Here is a 6,298-nt window from a genome sequence, read left to right as displayed (position 1 = left end):
GTCTGTGGTTTTAAAGGCATTGTTAACACTTGGACTGAATGGTGCAGTAGAGTAAGGGCAAGATCTTCACAGCTCAGAAGTTCCAGATTTCAAATGTTACTTTCATTTATTTTTCATAGTTTTTTCTCTTGTTTGTCTAGTGTTTATATTCCTGAGAACAAATAATATTTCATGGTTCGTGTTGGTGCACTATTTAGTTCATGCTTATTAGTTCATACATATTAACCCTCTACCTCTGTATGATGCCCTTGCATATATATATGTTCCCCTGTGTATATCCATGTGCTAATCCATCTCATTGTATTAATACTATTTAGGTTGGTACAATTAAATAGAAGTACCAGCATGTGAGCACAACAGTCCATTTGGTTCAACCGAAGTTCTACTAAGGAAGAAGACGACAGTTGAAAATGCTGGTAAGACCAGTGCTGGCATCCTCCCTGGGCTGAGCTGAAGCATGAAGCAATGAGACATGAAGCTCAGAAAGCCTTCAGTGGCATGGTAGCATTATTAATTACATATATATCAGAAGTACAGGCAGTAGCTTAGATGCAAGTTCACTAAATCCTGACTCTGAGAACAGAGAGCAGCCCTGGGTGATGCCATTTCCTCTGGAGGTACAACTGATAGTTGCTGCAAAGGGACAGTTTAGATGTAAGGTGGAGCAGTCAGATGTTTTTCTGATGTGAAGAGGAAGCAGAAACAGGATCAAATCACTGTGATGAGGATATCATTAAGGTTAGCTTATTCAATGCGATTAAAGAAAATTCCTATGCATGTCTTTCATAGGAATAATCGAATGGTTTAACTCAAATACTTGGAATATCTTAAATGACACTAGAAGCACATGCTTGTAAAGGATGTCAACTCACTCACCATTTTTTTACAGAGATATAGAAAAGAAATCAGGAGGGATACAATAAGTAACTATATTGGATTGCTGACATGAAAAGAAATAGAGATGGGTCTTTGTCTGAATTGACAAGTGGACTTTGGTTTTGTAAACAAATTTACTCTTTCTGATAAATATGCCTAAAAATCTTATTATGCTTTAAAAACATATTGCTCAGCCTAAACCCCTCTGGAATTTGGAAAGAAATCCACTTCAAAATTACCAGCACCAAGCTTTTAAATTTTCATATTATTTACATTCACAATGAATTGAAGATACAACTATTTGCAGTTGCAGAATTTTTTACAAGATAGAAGATTAAACTGAAGCTTTTAAATTGAGCTGAACTGTGGGATCTGTTATACTACCTGAAGAGGAGAAAGTAAGGAATTAGAAAAAGGTTAGTGATGACTATGATAATAACTGCTGTAAGATGAGCTTATATTATGACTGCTATTATTTTTGTTCTTAATAGCAGTAACATTGTGTTTGCTAACTCTTCACTCAAGTATGATCATGATTGTTATTGTTGTTCCCAGTGTGGGTAGTTATAGCTCCTGAAGAGCAAATCTTTCATCAAACATTTATTTCTACCCCAGCACTTTCAAAGTCTGCTTCCTTTAGTTCTTTCAAGATCCCACTGCATTGTTTACAAAGACTTCTCATGGCAAAGTCCAATACTAACTACGTATTTTGTTTAGGACAAATGGATCTGGAGGTACATGTACTTAGTCTTAAATCTGAGAAAGCAAATTTATGTAGGTAAGTGTACAATAATGACTCTTCATTTTCTTGTTCAATTACAAAATAAAGTAGTACTTTTCTTGCTATGAATGGAAATAAGGAAAACACATTTAAAATCAATACTGCACCTGCATATTTAGGTGATTTCTTAATTTAGTTGTTGCAAAGGCTGAAATGTTTGGGAAGTTTTTAGCTTCTCCAGATCTATGGATAACTGCCTCTGATCATTTTACCTGTGGAAGAAAAACAGCCAAACAACAGTAATTCAGTGACACTTGAAAATCACATTTTTTACATTAGCATAAATATTTAAAGATAAAACAGAATGGTCTTCGAGATTTTATTTTATTTTATCTTTTCCATAAAGCTACATTCTAAATTTTTGAATGGAATCTAGGTATTACAGCTTCAGAAGTTAACTGGTGTTTTGATATGAGTAATACTGTCATCACAGGAAAGCAGTACGAGAGTTGTTTGACAGAGAATTTTTCTTGAATACTCAGTAAATGAAAGTAGATAGGTCTTACTCCTGATGCTTGCTTTAGTTGTAGTCTTAGAGTAGAGTGGGATTAATGTGACTGCCTAGTGGACTGCCTTTATAGTCAAGAGACTGATACATTTTAGACAGTAAATACCTGAAATGGGATGTATCTCCTCTTGGTAGGACAGCTAAGTATACATCACAAAGGTAGTATGGAGTGCACCAAAGTTCATTCCACTAAGATTTTAGCACATCTGGAATACATGTAATCGTGGTCTTTTCAAAGCTAATAGAATTATTGAATTTAAGAAAGACATATCCTTCTAATGGCAGGCTAATGATACCTTTGCACACTTTGCTTATAAAGACTGAGCTATACATGATAAAATTAATTTCCAGCATGTAAAATTACTGAACTCTTGCAGGCAATATGTGCTTTCATTTCAAGTGTTGTATATACCTTTTGTTATGTGTTGGACTGAATCCATATGGACTGAAATATACCTAAACTGATGCTTCATGACTCCATGGTCTAATTTATTCTGTAGTACTAGAGATATCCATGTAATTGAAATCACTTTTTTATTAGCTGAAAACTTGAAAATTTGCAAGGATTGAAAATTTTCATTCCCCTGAAAGATATACCTGACATTTGCATGTTCTCACAACCTCATATATTCTCAGAGTTTATGTCTAAAAAGAACTGATATGATCTTCTTAGTATAACTTAATGCATATTGTACCACAGAATTGGTACCTCCTGAACTTAAGGAATTTTCAGTTACAACAACAGATAATTTAACTAGACCTTCTTCTAGAAATTATAACACATCTTGCCTTAAAGGTTGCAAGTGATGAAGCATGTATCTTTTGAAGTTCTGAAATTCTTTTTCAGAAACAGATTACAGTGTCTGTTAAAATTTTCCGTATATTTTCATCTATTGAAACGTTATACAAGCCATTAGGTAGTTGTTGGTTTATTAAAATAACTCAAACTCAATAATAATTTAAACTTTGCCTCAAAGCTGCCTATCTGTCTGACCTGCATTGTGTTTCATGCACCTAGATCTGGGTGTTTGGGACTGAGAGTGTCTAGACAGCTTGACTGCTAGCAGAACTTTAACATAGTTTTTGCCTCCTTACGCCTGGGGAAACCAAACCATGAAGTAACTATTCCCTCAGTAGTTCACAGTAAAATTCATAAAAGAAACCTTGCCTTGCATAATTTTAAGAGTTAGTTTGGAAACCTGCTGTGAGAATGCCCTAGGCTAGCTGAAACACTGAGGGGGACCTGCCTGGGACCTCCCTGAGAGCCAGCTCTCTCTAAAAGTGAAAACGGCTAAGATAGACAATATAACATCACGGTCTTAGAAATTCCTTCTTTCAAAAACAAACAAAAAAACCCCAAAACCCACATATCTTTTGTTTTAAACATATATGTTGCACTACATTTAAAAGCCAGGACATTCATTAAGAATGTGAAAAAGAGGCAGCTACACCCATGTACATGTCTTTCCTTTGGCACTAGGCAGTGTTTAGAGTAAATAGGAACAAGAAACATGCTTTTATCTAAACTAAATGAAAATTAAGAGAGTTCCTCCAGGTACCTAGGCAGATGCTTGAACTAGGCAGATGCTTGAAAAGCTGTAACTTGCTGGCTTGTTGACAGTTATTAGGGTGGCTATTATCTCTTTTTCTTAAAATTCCAAGCTGCAAAGGTGCTGAAGACAAGTTTGACTAACACAGGGTTTGGTTATAAAAATGTCTTTCAGTAGACCTGTGTGCAACAACACAGTTAAGTGGATCTGAAGGTATACTTAGGAATGATACTGAAAATGTTATAATCCTGAAAGTATTTGAAGACAAAGGTGAACTCCTGAATATGTTTTTTGATTATTTAGAAAAATGTCTTTGGAGAAAACAAAATTAATGTGTGACTAGGTGGTGGTTTTGCACAGAGCATTAGCTTTTAGTGTACCTATGCTGGGTCAGAATCTGTCTGACCATCTTCTGGATGCAGAGGTTGAAAGGCAAAAACAGACAGAAAAGCAAGTCAGACATTTTCTTTCTGTGAAACCCAGACAGGCAACAGACAAAACTGCAGTCCAGGCAAAACAGTAACTTGCACCTTTCCCTCCTTACTGTGCCACATTTACATTCATTATGGGGTAAGGAGTATGGGTATGGAGATTATGGGGGTTTCAGAATCAAATTATGAGTACTGCTTCATGTGTCCCATCAATTTTTCTGTAATTACTTGGACAAACATTGGTGTAAATTTTGTAAAGACTTTTACAGACCATTCAACTGTATCCTGCCAGACCAGGCAGCACATTTCTACAAAATTTGTTACATCTCACCCTCTTCTTTGGACAAACCTGATCTGTGTAAATATTAACAAAGTCTGTAACAGTTTTTATATTTTCCACCATAAGGATATGAAACACGAACAACAACATTTTGTTTTTCTCAGGGCAACAGTCCAGGCACTGCTGATGAAACAAGTGCAGCAAAAATACCCAAGCAACCAAAACAAATAAACAAACAACCTCCACTCCCTTGATTTTGTCTTTCCAGTCTGCAGTAAGAAGCAAGGGTAGTCACTTTATTTCACCCTATATATTAGGTTGTACCTTAGGACAAAAGGAGTAGTAAGGAAATTATGAAACAGTTGGGTTTTTCAGCTTTGTTCTGTTCAAAGGCTCCCTTATTCCCATTTGAGGATAAAGGTATCCTCAAACTTTATTTTTTTACATGAAACTTCAATGATACAACATCTTTCTTAGACCAAGGACTCAACATATTATTTATAACCAGAACATACTTTTTCCCTGATCCTCTCATAAATTATACTTTTTCTTTCTTTTTAATTTACCCATATACTTAATTTTTGTCTTTACTTCATGTTCATTATCATAGCCCAAAATGTCATTCCATTACTCACTGCTATCTCTGACTACTCTTCCTGTGCTTCCTTCTGTTTACTCAAGTTTGAACTGTAAACAAGTGTTCATGTGAAATGCTCAATTTCTTCCAGGCTGCTAGACCACTCATCTTTTACCACACATTACCCATTATTCTTATGAAAAGTTCCACTTAGCCAGTAGCATTCCTGTCATCCTCTACCTTTAAGTAGTACATAACTCTCCTGCTCCTTGTGTCCACTGTAAAGTTTCTTCTTTTTTTTTATTTCTTTCTTTATTTTTCCCCCTGAACATGGAACATAATATTGACTGAGGTTTATTATAGGTACCCATATTTATTAGATTTCATAAACTCCCACATTAAACTCAGTGTGCCTTTCTGTCTCAGGTAACATTTATTATTTTTGCCTATTAGTCGTATGTCTCCTGCACTAAAAAGCCATTCACACTTCATATGCTTCAGACTGGACAACATTCTTTAGTTTGCTCTAGCAAAACTAAATGTAAAATTTCAATTGGTAATTTATTCCAAATACTTATCTGGGCTTCTTTTAGCCTTTCTTTTCAGCCTAAAGAAAAAACCAATAATATATCAAAAGCCTGGTCCAATAAAATGACAACAGGAAAATTAGAGGAAGGGAAGAAAATGTTTTGTTTTTTTAAAGGCTTCAACACGTATCCAGAAGTAGTTATTTTGATAATGACCATGAACACACATGATAATTCAAGAAAAATAACTTCACGGTATTGTCATGGTTCAGCCCCAGCCAGCAGCTAAGCGTCACACAGCCGCTTGCCCACTCCCCCATGGTGGGATGGGGGAAAGTATTGGAAGCGTAAAAGTGAGAAAACTCATGGGTTGAGATAAAGGCAGTTTAATAAGTAAAGTAAAAGCCGTGCACGCAAGCAGAGCGAAACAAGGAATTCATTCACAACTTCTCATCAGCAGGCAGGTGTTCAGCCATCTCCAGGAGAGCAGGTCTTCATCACACATAACAGTTACTTGGGAAGACAAAATGCCATGACTCTGAACATCCCACCCCTTCCTTCTTCTTCCCCCAGTTTTATATGCAGAGCATGAGACCGTATGGTATGGAATATCCCTTTGGTCAGTTGGGGTCCACTCCCAACTTCTTGTGCACCCCAGCCTTCTCACTGGTGGGGTGGGGTGAGAAGCAGAAAAGGCTCTGACTCTGCGTAAGCACTGATCAACAATAATGAAAATATCTCTATATTATCAACACTCTTTTCAGCAGA

Source organism: Phaethon lepturus, unplaced genomic scaffold (genome assembly GCF_000687285.1).
Source record: "Phaethon lepturus isolate BGI_N335 unplaced genomic scaffold, ASM68728v1 scaffold3511, whole genome shotgun sequence".
Lineage (NCBI taxonomy): Eukaryota > Metazoa > Chordata > Aves > Phaethontiformes > Phaethontidae > Phaethon > Phaethon lepturus.
Note: the sequence above shows the minus strand (reverse complement) of the source record.